Source organism: Schistocerca cancellata, chromosome 3 (genome assembly GCF_023864275.1).
Source record: "Schistocerca cancellata isolate TAMUIC-IGC-003103 chromosome 3, iqSchCanc2.1, whole genome shotgun sequence".
In the NCBI taxonomy this organism is placed as follows: Eukaryota; Metazoa; Arthropoda; class Insecta; order Orthoptera; family Acrididae; genus Schistocerca; species Schistocerca cancellata.
Genome location: NC_064628.1, coordinates 842,310,622 through 842,330,135, shown reverse-complemented (window position 1 = coordinate 842,330,135; position 19,514 = coordinate 842,310,622).

Here is a 19,514-nt window from a genome sequence, read left to right as displayed (position 1 = left end):
TGAGAACAGCGATAAACTTAACATCAGGATTGATGGTCACGAAGTCAATGAAGTTAAGGAATTCTGCTACCTAGGCAGTAAAATAACCAATGACGGACGGAGCAAGGAGGGGATCAAAAGCAGACTCACTATGGCAAAAAGGGCATTTCTGGCCAAGAGAAGTCTACTAATATCAAATATCGGCCTTAATTTGAGGAAGAAATTTCTGAGGATGTACGTCTGGAGTACAGGATTGTATGGTAGTGAAACATGGACTGTGGGAAAACCGGAACAGAAGAGAATCGAAGCATTTGAGATGTGGTGCTATAGACGAATGTTGAAAATTAGGTGGACTGATAAGGTAAGGAATGAGGAGGTTCTACGCAGAATCGGAGAGGAAAGGAATACGTGGAAAACACTGATAAGGAGAAGGGACAGGATGATAGGACATCTGCTGAGACATGAGGGAATGACTTCCATGGTACTAGAGGGAGCTGTAGAGGGCAAAAACTGTAGAGGAAGACAGAGATTGGAATACGTCAAGCAAATAATTGAGGACGTAGGTTGCAAGTGCTACTCTGAGATGAAGAGGTTAGCACAGGAAAGGTATTCGTGGCGGGCCGCATCAAACCAGTCAGTAGGCTGAAAAAAAAAAAAAAAAAAAAAAAAAAGCAACAGAGAGATGCAGTAAAAATCTTATCGAGTTCTCTGTCAGATAAAGTTAGCAGAGCTTTTATAGTTCGTAGTTTTTCTCTGTTGGATGATACATAATAACGATGATAGAATGTTTGGGTGACAGACATGAATGCATTCTGAGGGGTTCAGATTTCCTGCGGACTGCAGTACCTGCATGTAGTGTGGAAACGCATTGGAATGAAGTGGCAAAATCCTCGTCTCAGTTCCCGTACGATGGAGAGTCTCCTTAATGTTTCCAATAAGAAACACCGTTGTAACTGTTTATACTGCCTTTTACTCCCTCGTGTTGCAGGAGAAAACTTTGGTTTGCTGCTGGTCTTACACGTCTTGCACCACTGGCAGAACTAAGACAACATTTTCCATCGAGTTGTCAAAACATGGTCCTGTCGCATTAATTCAGCTTGCCCTGTTTCTACATGGGTTGCAGAAGGTGGTGGATATAGCGATCTCCGACTTTTGCTCAGTTTCGACTTAAATGGAATGATCAGATGCGCAAAGCTGAAGGGATGGTGCGGAGAGACTGAGGACCAGATACAAGATGCATAGGAACTGTCTAAAACCACGCTGGAGTTTTAATGTAGCAGATAGGTTCGAAGAAAGTGACTCGTTTCGAAATGTGAGAGTGGCACGAATATGATTGACTAGTATTTTTAATCATTAAAAGACATCTCCATAGCATCCAACTCCGGTATTTGGTTGAATGGAAAGACTCGATTCCAAATCGCATACAGAATTTCTTCCAGAAAGCGTAACACTATCAGCGACTCTTGTGTGTATCTGTAGAACCAAGATCGCTTTTATGCAGGGTGACGGTAATATAGTCGTGATCATGTTTTTAATAGTGCAGTCCTTATGCATGATGTATGTTGCCGCTGGTAGAATCCATCCGTGGTCAGCTTCGTTGGCAGTGCTACAACAGCATGTTCTCATTTGTATCGAGTGCTCAAAAGATGGCCCTGTTGCATCAACTAAGCTCACCCTGTTTCTAAACGGGTTGCAGAAGGTACTGGATATAGTGCTCTCTGACTTCGGCTCAGTTCCGCCTTAAACTGGACGATCACGTGGATGAACCTGCAGGGAGTTCAGGGCTGAGACTGAGGAACAGTTACAAGATGCATAGGAATTGTCCAAAATCACTTTGGAGTTTTGCTTTGATACATAGGTTCGAAAAAGGTGATTCATCTCGAAATATGGGAGTGCCTTGAGTGTGATTCACCGGTGGCTGTAACAATTAAAAATCGTCTCCATAGGATCCAACGCAAGTACGTGGTTGAATGGAAAGACTCAATTGCAAATCGCTGATAGCATTTCTACCAGAAAGTGTTACATTATCAGTGTCTCCTGTGTGTGCCTGCAGAACGAAGACTGCCTTTTATGCAGGGTGATGGTGATATGGTCATTGCGAACATGCTTTTAATAGTGCGGTCCTTATGTGTAATGTATGTTGCCGGCAGTAGAATCCTTCTGCGGTCAGCTTCAAATGTCGGTTCTCAATAGTGTTCCTCGAAAAGAACATCACCTTCCCTGCAGGGATTACCATTAGAACTACCTGGTGGGCGTAATCAGACTATTGAAAAAGAAAAATTACTCGTCATCTAAAGTGATATTCATGATCAATTTAATTAACTAGCCTATCAAATGGTTCAAATGGCTCTGAGCACTATGGGACTTAACTTCTGAGGCCATCAGTCCCCTAGAACTTAGAACTACTTAAACCTAACTAACCTAAGGACATCACACACATCCATGCCCCAGGCAGGATTCGAACCTGCGACTGTAGCGGTCGCGCGGTTCCAGACTGTAGCACCTAGAACAGCTCGGCCACCCCGGCCGGCAACTAGCCTATCAATTTGATATCAGTGATATGCCGTATGGCGGGTGTAAGCGATGGCTAGGGCAGCATAGATATGATTCTCCACTTGGTGTTTTTTATGTTGCGGCGATATCTTTTAACGGTATTTCAATCGTCCACCTATACAAGGAGAGACAACCATCGCAATAAAATCAGATGTGTTACCAAATTTATAAAGTGATACGTAGTATAAAATTTATGTTTACAACTTTTCCGTGCTGTTACCTTGTGAGACTTTGTATGTGGCGAGACATTTGGTTACCTTAAGAGAGAGTTCAAAAGTGAGAAGTCGTCCTCTGACAGTGGTAGATCTTAGCACTCCCTCATGCGCCAAAAATGAGTTTAATAGTCTAGTCCTATGATACATGATGTGACAGATAAGGAAAGATATTTTTCTACCTACTTACAGGGAATTGTAGCCTATGCCATAGTCCTGTACAGGATTTTCACAACAAGTAACGGTAATTTAGCATCGTGAATATAACTCGTACTAACGGGAGGAATCTACGTTTCGCGTGACAAATTCGAGACGTATGGTCAACAACATCGTTGCCTCGGATTGGGTAAAGCATAAACTGGTGGGTCTATGTTGGGGTGGAATTGTTTAGAACTACTGTTTATGTCCAACCTGCAGCAGCTTGTTTCACAGTGTACTGTGAGTGCCTGCAAGGGTGGTCACTAGGAGTCGACAACCGGAAATAACAGATTAGCTCATCCTTTGACATGTACAAAGAATGCACCTGCCTGTCTGACCTTTCCCATGGCAGCAAGGGTTGGTGAAGTGACCAGTGTGCTGTGTGAGTGGGACAAAAGTGGACGAGTGTGTGTGTTTGGTATGGGTGGACATGGCTACCCTGCCGACGTGGACATGGCTACCCAGCAGTTGGCGGTGCACGCTTTGTGATCGCCAGTATTTTTTTTTTTTCACCAGATATCTTTACTGGAAACGTTGCGATGGAGGAGGGTGCGTAGGAGACCTCAGATATATTTAGCGCTACGATCGATTTGTGATGGAAATTTCATTACTTGATTTGCAGAATGTCTGTGTGTGATACTCAAACTTTGAAAATATGTTTATTATGAGGAAGGACCATCATAAAGTGGAAATGAGTGGTTTTAGCGATCTATTTGACTCCTGTAAATTGTTAAACAATTATTCAGCGAGGGTAGTGCAAATGGATTACTTCACCCTATTTTTGATGTCGAAATTGCGCCGGCTTTCCCTTTGTCTCCAGCATTAGCCAATAGGAAAGCAGTATTCTGAGGAGAGATGACAACCTCCGTCTTTCTGTTTGGAGAAGCTGGTTCACACAGACAAACAGGGAATGACTTCTTGAGAGCGACAGAGACAGGAAGCGAGTGTGGAATTTGCGGATCAACAGAATTCTGCCACTTGATGCCTTGTTTGGGGGCCGTGACATCAAAGGAGACAGATATGTGGCCCTTGGTTGGTGGTATTTAGAACCTGATCTGTAATTAGGACATTTGACTGTTTTGTCTTTCATGGCGGCGCACTGACACTAGACATTCACACGAGAGACCCCAAATGGTGGCTACTATATCGCACTTCATTCCATTCCCTTGCGATTACATTTATTATGACTTGGGGAGCAAGGGTGGGGGCGGTAGAGTCATGATGTCTACCCAAGTGGGGAACCCGGTCTCCCACAAACTGATTAAATAAAGAATATGTATCAATATATTATAGAATTTGATTTGAATTTCGTGTCATGAGATCTTTCTGCTCCAGCACAAGGTGAGTCTTTCTCCTATAATTTTTTGCTGGGACTGGTGGGGAGAGAGGTCCGATGGGTAGGGGAGTAGACTGTCCTCTGGTGGTGTCACTGTGCACTATCTCAGTTGATTCCTGCATGACAAGGCAACCGCACACAGGGAAATTTTCCAATAAGACGACACCGTTATTCTGCAGCAATGTGATTACATAATTAGGACATGTAGTTGCTATATGTGAGCTTTTCCCACCAAGTAAAAGTGAGATCCAGTCCCTGAAAATTGAATTTTATAGATAAACAATATTTCCTATGGTATATAATTCAATTTCTTATAGTGAGATCCTTTCTCGCCAGCACAGATGGCAGCTTAGAGCCCATGGGTGAATCCATTCCCAGTCAGGAATTAGCCTTGGGAGGAGTTCTTGCATGCATCAGTATTCCACAGGGGCATGTGTTTAACAAAAATTTCTTGGGTCCTTTGTTTGTGCTTTAATGTGACATATGGTCTGTCAGTCACGGAGCCCAAGTGGCACCCATGAAGTGACTTGTTCATCAGTGTTCACACCATGCGCTGGTGTCCACTCAGGTAGCCTGTGTGGGTGACATTCTGTGTGGACCAGTGGATGGTGCATGCTTTGCAATTGAGAGATTTTTAACAGTGTAATTACGTGTGATAGGTGTCTCATGATGGTATTCTTTTGTGATTGGAATAAAAAAAATGAGATCGACTTAATTACTTGTTTTCCATGTATTCTGTAAGATATGCATTTTCCCAAACAGCAGATAATGATGAACAAGAGTGTAAGAGGTCCGAGCAGATGTAATTTCGATGTATTGCTCATGCGCTGCCTGCGATATGCAAGGTATAAGAAAATCTCTGATCAGAGAGCAGTGTTGACTGCAGTAGGAACTACTGTGTAGCTGTAGCAGTAAGTTGTGGCTAGTCTGGAGTCTGCTCTGGTCTGGTCTGGTGTATCGTGTTGGCTGGCCCGGTCGTGGTGCAGCGATGCCGGAGCCTGAGTATTATTGTACAAGGTAAAAAGCAGCCTCGCGCATCTGTAATAATGTTATCTCTAGTCGCATGTAAATGTTTTAAAACTCTCGTAATAATAATCTTCCTCATAAAAAGTAACTTTTAACAACCATTCATTTCAATTTAAAGAATTTACTAATTTCTCCCATCCATGATCATGCCGATTATTGCAATAGAGAAATCAGTTGCTTCCTTTCATAAATGACAGATAGGTCGGCCAGCATTGCACAGAGCTGTGCCGGAAAAATTTATTGTAAGAGCAGATATATCCGGCGATTTCATTGAGGTAAGAATTTTTTCCTTTCTTTATTCAGAATGATCTTTCAGGGCCATGAGGCAGCACTGCTGTCGTCCAAAATTTACCGGGTTAAATTCACTGTGAATTATTGAAAAGTCTTAAGTGAGCGACAATTTAATTGAGAGGTTTAGGAATTTTTCTGTTGTGAGGTTACGCTAAATGTGAACGAATTTTGAGCTTAGATTAAATCAGAAAGAATTTTGTGTTGAGGTTAATGAGAAAAGAATTTTGTAGGGAGGTTGCAAATGAGAAAGAATTTTGTGGGGAGGTTACACTGTGAAAGAATTTTGTTTGGAGGTTACACTAAATTAGAATCATACTCTTATTATTATTTATTTATATTTTTTGTGGGGAGGTTACACTTGGCGACAACCGGACAGGATCGTATTTATTTGTGAATCTCTGAGAAGTAGTCATATATCTCCTCTTATTTACTTAAATGTAGTTTGCATCTGGCGCAACGCATTTACTAATTTGTCACTTTTTCTTTCACAGATCATCGGCAATTTATTGCTCTTTGTTGTAATTGTGTTTGTTCCATTTCGCTTTGTCTTTGTTTCATTTTGTGCTTAATTTTGATTTGTGAAAAATGCCGCGAAAAACTGTTAACAGTACATCGCGATGTGCAATGAGTGAAATAGACAACTCGAATAATTTGACCGATAATACTAGCGACACTCAGTGTAATAGTGATAATCCTCTAATTACAGATAATCAGTGCCTACCGATCACTAGTAATGATTTTGATCCTAATGATGAACAAACAAACATTCAATTATGTCCACAGTAAATGTAACAATTGATGACACGGCACATTCCGATACAATGAACGCTGCGCAGTTTGACACACACGGTTTGCAAAATTTGAATTGTGAACAGCTAAATTTTTCTCACGAAGATGAACAATGTAGTCAAAATACGTCAGATTTATTTGATTCGGAGGTAGTGACTAACAATGCACATCCGATTAGCAAACATTTTCAAGAATCAGAGGATGACCTAATGGTTACACAAAACGTGACAAATGCACATACACCATCACACAGCACAGAAAATACAGCAGCTAATTTTGGCATGGATCAAGTTATGGCATTATTACTACAACTCAATGAAAAATACGACAACCAGCACAAACAACTTAGTGAAAAACTAGATAGCAATTCCAAACAGTCGAATGATAAGCTAGATAACAATTTCAAACAACTTAATGAACAGAACAAACAACTTAGTGAACAGATTACAGCCGTTGCCGCGCAATGTCATGATACTAAAGAACAATTACGTGAGGAAATTAAGGCTTGTGCTAGGAACAGTAGTGAAGAAATTAGATCTGTGGCACAAGTTAAACAGAGCAATGCAAATACAGACGACGAACGTACTCAACTACACAAAATTCTTTTACAGCAAGCTCCAGTTTTTGACAACGTCCCTGGTACTATGTCTGGTTTTATGTATGAATTCCAAGTTAAACAGCACGACACGTTTAAAGCCAAACATTATCCCATTCCGTATATTCACAGAGAACAAGTTAAGAAAGAATTGCAAGCTATGCTTGACCAAGGTATTATTGAACCGGCAGTTAGTCCGTACATAAACCCGCTCCATATTGTTAAGAAAAATACTGAGACAGAACTGGTATTTTGCCAACATGGAAAAAAGTATTCGACGAGTTTTAGCGTCATGTAAAATCTGCCAGAAAGCTAAGTCAGACACGACTACACATATTCCTCCGTTACATCCCATTGTACCTGTTAAATTGAGACATATGGCCGCTGTAGACATTTTGGTCCGATTCCCAGATCTAATAGAGGTTTTTGCTACATCTTTGTCGCTGTTGAACTCACTTCGAAATTTGTTACCTTCACGCCGTTAAGCAAAACTACTGCTAAATCTGTTTCGAATGCATTTGTAAAACATTTTCTATTTCATGTAGGGCATGTATTGAAAGTAATTTCCGACAACGGACCACAATTTCGATCTGCTATATGGACACGTATCTTACGAACAAGAAACATTTCTCCGATTTATATATCCAAGTATCACGCTTCTTCGAACCCTTGTGAACGACTAATGAAAGAAATTGGTAAACTATGTAGAATATACTGCTATAAAAAACATATTGATTGGGACACACACATACTGTCATTCCAGGATGTAATTAACTCGATACCAAATGAATCTACTATGCTATCTCCGACTGTTATATTGAAAAATGTTGCACCACCTAACAAAAAGAATTAATATCCTTTCCTACATCTCGTCGACTGCGACACCATGAAATAATTGACATTACGCTGAACATCATCAAACGTGCCGCAGAGCGCCGGAGAAGACAGCAAAAACAGGTTTGTACACGCCGTGACTTTCACATTGGACAGAAGATATTAGTACGCACACATTATTTATCCAACAGAGGAAAGAGTAGATGTAGTAAATTTGAGCTTCTATACGCAGGTCCATATCGAATTCGCAGCATTCCTCACCCCAATGTAGTACACGTCGAAACTTTGAGAACCAGAAAAAGCAAGGGCAATCACCATGTCTCCAATATTAAACCCTTTATTGAATGAACATACTTTATGATTTATCACACTGTAATGCCATTTCCCAATTTTTATATGACCACTTATGCAATTATATGTTTATGAACCCTTACTGATGATTGTCATATTTTTTCTTGGCAAGTGCCTGGCAAGGTAAGGTTAGCACGTCGCTTTTCTTGTCGTTACACATCAGACCATGCACATTTTTCCAGATAAACTTACGTATTTTATGCCCAATTATGCAATTCTATCTAATGACATATTAATTTTATCAAATTCTTTCTCCATTAAAGTCTTCAACTCTCGCCTCTATCAACTACACAACATACAAGCTGAACACAAAGAAAGTCATTTCTTGTCGTTATATATCAGACCGTGCACATTTTCCATTTTTCGTGTATGTATGATTGTTTTCGTGTTTTGTTTGTATGCACTACGAAATCTTTAAGATATAACAAACACCAGTTGACTTTAACATTTTTCCTTATGATATCGCAATATCTTGACTATTCTACACTCTTGGCTACTGCATTATGAGACTGTGTGTACATTTTTGCACCTGAACACTCTCTATGTTTTTGACATAATACGTTTTCTGTCATGCTATGCTGTATGCTTAATTATATCACTAGAAACCAGTTTTTATTTAATGGGTATATGATTTAAATGCAAGATATTAATCCTTATTCATCATTTGCAGAAAGCAATAACGTGTAAAAGAAATGAATTAAACAAACCACAGTGGATTACTATGAAATGGGAATTTCACCTTCGGAATGAACGAAAGAAAATGGAATACCTTGTGTTGAACAGTAAATGGATCAGAATTAACAAGCATTAACAAGAATATACTATACACATCGTATGATAGCAGTCTTGACTAATTATTTTTCTTTCAGAATACGAGGCGATTGATGCAGGCTGTCAGACAGAACTACACATCTTAGTTTTAGTGATGAAATATGCTAGAAATAAGAAACTCTATACTATGAATAGTTGTATGAATTAAATGGTAATATGAATAATGAAGTTTTTCTTTGCAGGTGATGATAGTAATGAAGTTATGGTAATATGAATAATGAAGTTTTTCTTTGCAGGTGATGATAGTGATAAATTTTATATGGCCACTTAACGCACCACTTTTAAGTTTTTCTTTGCAGATGAGGATAATGATGAAGTTTATATATTTACTATTAGTTAAGAGATGCTATGTAGTTATTTAAGTATTTGTTGCAGTTCGTTTTGACAGTATGTCTTATATCGCATGGTATAATGACTGGATGTTTTGGAAAGGACAGCTAGAGTACATACATATTGAGTACACGTTTCATTACCTGTTAATTCGAAGTTCACTACTTTTCAGCATAATATGCGTTTCTTCTTTCAGCTTAATAATCCATTTTGTATTTTTTCCAGGAGAAGCTATTCATGAATTTAATGTGCTATAAGCAGTTAGTTATTAAACCTGTTCTAGTACTTGCATTTTAATTACCCATTTGTGTGTGTCATTCATGAATGTGATCACATATACTCTACTTGTATCATAACCTTGCTACAGCTGACTCATGACGAATGACGTTACTAATCCTTATTTGCAGCAATAAGTCAAAAGCAAATATTTTCATCCCCCAGCAATTAATTATCGATCCCAACGCAATGCATTGTTAGCACAAAAAAAAAATTACCAGTCCCAGCTATTACCAGTATACAACCAAATTATGCTACTAATTTAAGATATATTTCTAGTACTAAATATAATGCAATATCTATATATTATTGGACCACAGACCTTGAGTAATAGTTACAGTGTGTTACATTTTAAATGTGTCCTATGTCACTTGAATGATGAGTTCTGAGTAATACTGAATGATGTTATGTAATAATGCATAAATGCTATGCCAATAATTTCTGTAAATAATATTTTTGTTATACTCTATAAATGCTATGCCAATAATTAACTCTCATTTTGAATGATGACTTCTGAATAATACTGAATAATGTTTTATAAGACTATATGAATACTTTGTAACTGGCCAATGAATGCCACTGTTTCTTATATTTTAAATTTGTCTTATGTCATTTACATGATATCATATATGAATACCAGTAGCTTGATGCTACACTCATTAACTCTTGTTTTGAATGATGACTTCTGAACAATGCATAAATATGGTTTGTAACTGGCCAATGAGTGCCAATATTTAATCAGATGACTTATGAATAATGTTCTGTAATACTCCATACATAGCACAGAAATATTTAGTAACTAGGCAATGAGTGCCAACAATTAGTCAAATCGGTTGATAGACTAATGTAATTCTCAATGATGACTAGCATAAGACTTAATGTCCTTCACCTTCTGACCTAATTACCAGAAATTACTGCAATATCCGTTTGTCCTGTCCATCCTTCTGCAGGAGTGTGGTGTTGACACATCATGCTGTCCACCACCTTGAACAATGGATATGTTATTATGGTCCTACTGTTTGGTGTACCTAATGTACTACCAAAATGATAACATTGAATATTAATACGACATTTCAGTGTCTTGGCTACACTGATTAATACTTCAGGGAAGAGAACTTCAGATTTTCTCACTTGGTGTTGTGCTTCTGTAGAAAGATATGGACTTTCAGTGCAGCTACGTGCAACCTACTGTGCTACAACCATGATGCAATCCTTCCCTTTCCTTTCCTAGTTCTTGTAAAATGGTAAAAAATATATGCAGTGCATGTGCGCTTTCTGTCATTTATTAATATGTTTTGTACTCATTGCGTATACATTTTGTCATTGCTTGATATTTGTCATTGCTTGATATGTTCTGTACTCAGCACATGTGCACTCTATTTCATTTCATGTTCTGCACTTATATATATTTTTATATACTCTGTGACTGTAAACTTAGTTAATTAAGTAGATTTTAGAAAAAATTGTTGCTCATGGCAAGTCCAATTGACTCACCATCGCTGCCAAATTTTTGCCCCTCCCCCCCCCCCCCAGTGGAGGGTTATGTAAGAGGTCCGAGCAGATGTAAATGTAATTTCGATGTATTGCTCATGCACTGCCTGCGATATGCAAGGTATAAGAATATCTCTGATCAGAGAGCAGTTTTAACTGCAGTAGGAACTGTGTAACTGTAGCAGTAAGTTGTGGCTATTCTGGAGTCTGCTCTGGTCTGGTCTGGTGTATCGTGTTGGCTGGCCCGGTCGTGGTGCAGCGATGCCGGAGCCTGAGTATTATTGTACAAGGTAAAAAGCAGCCTTGCGCATATGTAGTAATGTTATCTCTAGTCGGATGTAAATGTTTTAAAACCCCGTAATAATAATCTTCCTCATAAAAAGTAACTTTTAACAACCATTCATTTCAATTTAAAGAATTTACTAATTTCTCCCATCCATGATCATCCCAATTATTGCAATAGAGAAATCAGTTGCTTCCCTTCATAAATGACAGATCGGTCGGCCAGCATTGCACAGAGCTGTGCCGGAAAAATTTATTGTAAGAGCAGATATATCTGGCGATTTCATTGAGGTAAGAATTTTTTCTTTTCTATATTCAGAATGATCTTTCAGGGCCATGATGCAGCACAGCTGTCATCCAAAATTTACCAGGTTAAATTCACAGTGAATTATTGAAAAGTCATAAGTGAGCGACAATTTAATTGAGAGGTTTAGGAATTTTTCTGTTGTGAGGTTGCGCTAAATGTGAACGAATTTTGAGCTTAGATTAAATCAGAAAGAAATTTGTGTTGAGGTTAATGTGAAAAGAATTTTGTAGGGAGGTTGCAAATGAGAAAGAATTTTGTGGGGAGGCTACACTGTGAAAGAACTTTGTTTGGAGGTTACACTAAATTAGAATCATCAAAAAAAAAAATAAAAAAATAGAAAAAAATAAAAAAATAAAAAAATAATTGTGTGTTCCTTCCTCTCCAGCACAGAGCAGCCAGTTTCCAGGTAGGGGAGGAGGAGAGGGGAGGGTAGGGTTGAGGCTTACCAGAGGGGGCGAGGTTAATTAATTGGTCAAGTTAATGAAGTAGTCAATAAAATTGGTATGAGTGAGAGGGGGATACTCGAATAACTCAGGCCTGAAAGTGTACCAGTGTCAGTGAGGGAGAGAGTGGAAAGTTGAAGGTTTCCTGAGGGTTGGGAGTGGAGGGACAGGGTGAGGGGCAGGGGGGGGGGGGACACTAGGTTAGGGACCTGTCAATCAAAAGAGAACAATAGGTTTGGACCTGAATGTATGCTTGCCCTTGAATGTAGGCAACCCACTCTAATAAAATGCCCTCATACCCTCCTTGTCCCACTACTGTAGTTTATTTATTGATGGTTTACCAGTTAATGTTCTGAAATTGACTGGTTACTGACAGCCTCAACAAATTGTTGTTCTGATTACTTAGGTGCCAGAGCATTCCTTCATTTCTCTATATTTTTCTGGGCCCTGTTTGGCTGTCTCTTTCTGAAGAGCAAACACGTTACAAAGTGGTATTTTCACCGGCCTGGACTGCCGGGCGAATTCTTAGAAGGCGCGGGCCGGGTAAGAACAGAGGGTATGATGCAAAGCCGGGGCGCCAAGAGGTCGCTGAACTGTCGCCTCTGCCTTGCTGCTAATGCTGGGCTGGCGCTTTTGTTCACTAGCCACGTTGCTGTCTCTGACTTACTGGCACAGAGCTTAAAAGTAGGTCCAGGGGCCTTTCCTGTGGCGAAGGACCCGAGGGCATGTGCCCGGACCCGACACCACTTGGGTACTGCCAGGCCTAGAGCAGCTCCAATCGTGCTGCTGTTTTGTCTGTGTTTACTTATTTAGTCACCATCTCATCTCATCTCACCATCGGGTTTGCTTTAGATTTGTTGGGTTTCAAGTTAACTACAACCTGCTCATTTTACGTTTGCCGACGGCAGAACACAGAACTAAACTTTGTTGGTGTACTGGTGGGATCAATGACGTCCGACAGTGATCGGCAGCACACAGTTGACACATACGCCTCGGCATGGTACAGTAACGCAATGGTAATAGTGCATTACTGATTCTGTGTGGTCTTAGTGCTGCTGAAACTGATAGTCATCGCGCAGATATAGGTTGCCGAAGATTATACTCAAATGGAAAAGTAATCATAAATAACGTAGGTCAGTTTGTAAGTAGGCTGTTTGTTGTTTTCTTATTGGCAACGTTACGTAGCGCTTTGTATGAAAATCACTGGCTTTGCTGTGTGCAGTCTGTGGCTAGTTTGCATTGTTGTCTGCCATTGTAGTGTTGGGCAGCTGGATGTGAACAGCGCGTAGTGTTGGCAGTTGGAGGTGAGCCGCCAGCAGTGGTGGATGTGGAGAGAGAGATGGCGGAGTTTTGTAATTTGTCATGAACTGCTATATATATTATGACTATTAAGGTAAATACATTGTTTGTTCTCTATTAATATCTTTCATTTGCTAACTATCCCTATCAGTAGTTAGTGACTTCCGTAGTTTGAATCTTTTATTTAGCTGGCAATAGTGGCGCTCGCTGTATTGCAGTAGTTCGAGTAACGAAGATTTTTGGTGAGGTAAGTGATTTGTGAAAGGTACAGGTTAATGTTAGTCAGGGCCATTCCTTTGTAGGGTTTTCTGAAAGTCAGATTGCGTTGCGCTAAAAATATTGTATGTCCGTTTAAGCTCAGTCCTGTATAAATTGTTCTAAGGGGAAGTTTCAAGTTCTGTTGACAAGAAAAGCGGAAAGGTTTGCTTCGTTTTAAAAACCGTAAAATAGGACATTTCTCGTTGAGAGTAAAGACATTGTAATAACAAGTGCACACTCTCTTAGAAAAATGGGAGAAAATACGAAAGCTGCAAATTAACCTACAACTGTGGTCTGAACCCAGCTTCAGTTATTAGACTGTAAAAACAGCTTAATTTTGATTTAGTACCCTCCGCTCTAGAAGAATGTATATATAATACGTTCGCTTCAATTATTTAATAGTAACACAATTTTTTCCTTGACTTGCTAAGTTTTTCTGTACAGGAATATACCGAATGCGAAAGTACCATTGTCTACCACAGGAATTTTATCAGGAAGGAGGAGGGCGTGAAATTGAATGAAAGTACTAATGTAATAACTGAAGATGGGGTTCAGACCACAGTTGTTGGTTAACTTGCACCTTTCTCATTTCACGTGAGTGTACATTGCCAACGAAATTTGGATTCCGGTGCTGAAAAGATGTGAACCAGTCTTTCATCATGGGAGGATAGTTTATTTATTTATTTATTTAATCGTATGGCTACACCTCCCCCCCCCCCTCCCCCCGCCGACCGCTAAGGTCGCAGGTTCGAATCCTGCCTGGGGCATGGATGTGTGTGCTGTCGTTAGGTTAGTTAGGTTTAAGTAGTTCTAAGTTCTAGGGCACTGATGACCTCAGAAGTTAAGTCCCATAGTGCTCAGAGCCATTTTTTGAACGGCCCCGCGTCGGGCAGACCGTTCGCCGGATGCCGGTCTTTCAATTTGATGCCACTTCGGCGACCTGCAGTCGATGAGGATGATAGGATGATGATGAGGACAGCACAACACTCAGTCCCTGGGCAGAAAAAATTCCTCGACGCAGCCGGGAGTCGAACCCGGGCCCAGAGGATTGACAGTCCGTCACGTTGACCATTCGCCTACCGGGGGCGGACATGGGAGGATAGTAACAGCGGACGACGGCAGCCGACAACGCCCAGCTGCACTCGCGTGTTCAAAACATGTGACGCACGCCACTGCGCCGAAGCTCGCGGAAGCGGAATTTTGCTGTAGTGAACAGCGAGCCAGGGTGTTAATCCGACGTTCAACAAAGCTACGTTATCCTTGAAAATGTTCTCCGCTGATAGGGACGAAACGTCGGATTTTGAAGTGAAATCACTTAGAGTAGTATGTGAAATCTTATGGGACTTAACTGCTAAGGTCATCAGTCCCTAAGCTTACACACTACTTAACCTAAATTATCCTAAGGACAAACACACACACCCATGCCCGAGGGAGGACTCTAACCTTCGCCGGGACCAGCCGCACAGTCCATGACTGCAGCGCCTGAGACCACTCGGCTAATCCCGCGCGGCGAAATCCCTTAGAACACGGCATAATAGCCCGGAATATTTTACTAACTGTGACAATTCTGGTGGTGAAAGTTTACATTTTACGAGCTCCCCTTATTGCACCTCCATGGTGACCGCCCTGGTGATCACTCTATTAAACATTATCTGAGATTGTCTAAGCATCATAGCAATAAACAATTAAACCATGACGACTTTAATACAAATTTTTAATAGGACGTCATTATACGTTCTCGCTCGTATTGTCTGAAGAAGACGAACCTGTAATCTGACAAATACTGTGTAAGCAAGTGATGGTGTATACGTAGCTGTACACGGTCGATGAAAAAATTTTAAAATACTGTCAATTGTAACAACTTATTTACGCAACGTGCAGAATAACTCACTACACTTTGTATCTGTATTTCACTGAAACATCTACACAACAGTGAAAATATCGACGGTATGCGGAAAATTTTTTTCCATTCGCTTCTGCTACTTGGCAACTGACGACAGTAATACCCACTTTACTTTGCGTCCTCAAGTTTGCATCAAGTACTGTTCAGTCCTGGCTTGAGTTTGTTTTTCTGGCGGTGTCAGTTGTGACAGCGATACACGGCAGTACGGACAAGTTTGCTGAGGAAGAGCTGGCCTGTAATCAGCTCGTGTCTTTTCTTTCGCTACCGCCTTTCTCGCGCATTGTGCGCGGGGTCGGCAGGGTTAAGGACGGATTTGGCATGGTTAAGTTAGGGGTTGGCCGGATGCCCTTCCTGCCGGCACCCCGTACCCCCCTTCCCCCCCCCCCCTCCCCACGGGACGGAGTTAGTGTACCCCAGCTGTCTGCGTCTAGTGTTGTGAAATAGTGTGTGTTTCAAATGTCTGCGAGTCGTGTAACTGAGGCGGGACGTGGTGACCAGCCCAGTATTCACCTAGTAGGCTGTGGGAAACCGCCTAAAAACCACTTCCAGGCACACCAGCCGCCGTCGTTAATGCGCCAGGCGGATTCGATCCGGGGCCGGCGCGCCTACCCATGTCCAGGAAGCAGCGCTTAGCGCTCTCGGCTATCCTGGCGGGTCTATTCAGCCCGTGTCTGGGTTCGCTGAATGCTATGGCAGTTCGACACTATGACGCTATGCTGAGCTGTTCATAAACCAACGACAGCCACACCACAGTGTATGTATTCGTCTCACGTTTAGTGCACTGCTCTGTGTTTTGTGTTGTTACTTTTGGTGAGAGGATATTGACCGTTATGAAGGTATTTCCGCAAAAACAATGGTAATTAAGGTAACGGCCCGAATAAATAATTGCTCTTATAACTCCGTAAAGAGTCACTGATGACCAGAGGTTCTTCATACCAAAATCCTCGGAAAATATCTTTCAACAATCTATAAGTTTCATTCAGTATGGTTGGGTTTCATTCTGTACATAAAAATCAAATAGTAGTGGCTGCGGTCCGGAACCGAGCCCCATATTTTCAGATTCTGGCATCTCCTATCATTCCACGATTTATAACTATTTTATTTTACACAGAAAGAATGGATTACCCTTCATTAATAGAGCCAAGCTGCCTAAGAACACAACGGGTTTCATTCCACTCCACATTATCAAATGTCTGCTCCAAATCTACGAGTGCAATATATGTTTCCTTCTTTTTCCTTGATCTGCACTCTGTTATTGACCACAGAGCTAAAACTGGTTCTCGTAACCCTCTGGTTTTTATAAGAACAAATGTGTCTAGAATCCAAGTAATACACGTTGTCAGTCCAGATCGTTCCACTTGACGAATGTCTTATTGACACACTCGTATAGATGTGGGAAAACAGCACATCATCAGATGGTGCTTATTTTGAAACGGCCTTGCCACAGTGGTAACACCTGTTACTTTTAGCTCACCGGAGTGCTGTTGGGCTTGGCTAGGAGGTGGATGGGTGACCATCCAGGTCTGTCGAGTGCTGTCGGCAAACAGCCCTTGTGAGGCCAATTGAGTAGCGGTTCCGGTCACGAAAACTGACAACGACCGGGAGAGCGGTGTGCTGTAGACTTGGCCACTGTTTCTATGTTTCGATACAGTGTATCGATACGTGGAACTGTTTCAGTGTTTCGGAACGGCTGTGGTTCACTGTTTCGAAACAGTGGTGTTGCATTCCGCCCCTGTCTCGGATATCTGGACCAGATTCGATCTCGAGCCAGACACAGAAACTGTATCGTTGTTTCAAAATAAGGCTGTTTCAGTCCACCTGTGCTTGGAACGGACTGATTGTATCGAAACAGTGATGTTTCATTCCGCTCGTGTCGGACGAGATTCGGGCTCAACACAGATACTGAATCACAACATACCACTTCGTGAAACACTTTCAAGAGTGTCGAAATCGTTTTGACAAGCAATAGCATGAAGCTTAAGATATCCGAAAATAAAGCTTCGTTTCTAGATGACTGTCCTATTCCGAAATGGCGTAACATTTGCTTTATAAACATGAACGAAACAATAAAACAACGCATACTATTCACATTCAAAATAATAAATACGTGAAAATCATTTAGTTAAATTACACTTTTTTTTATAACATACGTTTCTCTGTTCAAGTACAGTAATCATATTAAGAAACACAAGTAAGCCTAGAACATTTTGAATAAAAAAAGGCGTAGAGTGACAGTTATACATATACATAAATGTAATGTAGGTATAATTGCAAGCAATCTGTTTGACATATCACTGATAGTATAATGGTGAACGGGAACGGCTGGGAAGCATGGTGAATTTATAGTTTCGATTCGAAACACCTTGAAAGACAAAAATTTTTCTGTTATATTTTGTTATTTATTCGAATTATTTGGCATTATTTGTGAGTCTATAGTCACTGTGCCTATTATCCACAATGATTCCCTTTGTGTGCATGGGAATTAGCAGGATGGGTATATTCCCATACTAGCGGAATGTGGGAGTCCCAGTACCATATCCGTTGTTTCTGCAATTGCAGAACCTTCAGTTCCGTTCGTGGTGGTTCTTCTGTCTTCAGCTATGGCTGTCCTCAGCCATTTGAAAAGTATGAAAGTCACACGACACGAAAGCAGCGCATTTGCTGCATAAAATACGAAACTGCCAAGACGCCTAAGTGAGTTTCATACTTTCTGCGATATGATTAGCGCTCTCGCACGTCATTTGTGTTTATGTGGACATACCTATACAGTAGACATTCAAGATGATAAAATGTCTAGGTTTATTAGATTACAAAACACAAACTGTTTCACTGTTTCGAAACAGTGTATCGAAACATTACATTGTACTGTTTCATTTGTTTCGTTACGTGTTTCAGTTTGCCCATCTCTAGTGTGCTGACCGCATAACCCCACACATTGGAAAAGAGGACAGGTAGTTCCAGTTTTCAAGAAAGGTCGCCGAGCAGATGCGTAAAACTATAGATCTATATCTCTGACATCGATCTGTTGTAGAATTTTAGAACATGTGTTTTGCTCGCGTATCATGTCATTTCTGGAAACCCAGAATCTACTCTGTAGGAATCAACATGGATTCCGGGAACAGCGATCGTGTGAGACTCAACTCGCTTTATTTGTTCATGAGACCCAGAAAATATTAGATACAGTTCCGCACTGTCGCTTGATAAACAAAGTAAGAGCCTACGGAATATCAGACCAGCTGTGTGGCTGGATTGAAGAGTTTTTAGCAAACGGAACACAGCATGTTGTTATGAATGGAGAGACGTCTACAGACGTTAAAGTAACCTCTGGTGTGCCACAGGGGAGTGTTATGTGACCATTGCTTTTCACAATATATATAAATGACCTAGTAGATAGTGTCTGAAGTTCCATGCGGCTTTTCGCGAATGATGCTGTAGTATACAGATAAGTTGCAGCATTAGAAAATTGCAGCGAAATGCAGGAAGATCTGCAGCGGATAGGCACTTGGTGCAGGGAGTGGCAACTGACCCTTAACGTAGACAAATGTAATGTATTGCGAATACGTAGAAAGAAGGATATTTTATTGTGTGATTATATGGCAGCGGAGCAAACACTGGTAGCAGTTACTTCTGTAAAATATCTGGGAGTATGCGTACGGAACGATTTGAAGTGGAATGGTCATATAAAATTAATTGTTAGTAAGGCGGGTGCCAGGTTGAGATTCATTGGGAGAGTCGTTAGAAAACGTAGTCCATCAACAAAGGAAGTGGCTTACAAAACACCCGTTCGACCTATACTTGAGTATTACTCATCAGTGTGGGATCAGTACCAGGTAGGGCTTGACAGAGGAGAAGATCCAAAGAAGAGCGGCGCGTTTCGTCACAGGGTTATTTGGTAAGCGTGATAGCGTTACGGAGATGTTTATCAAACTC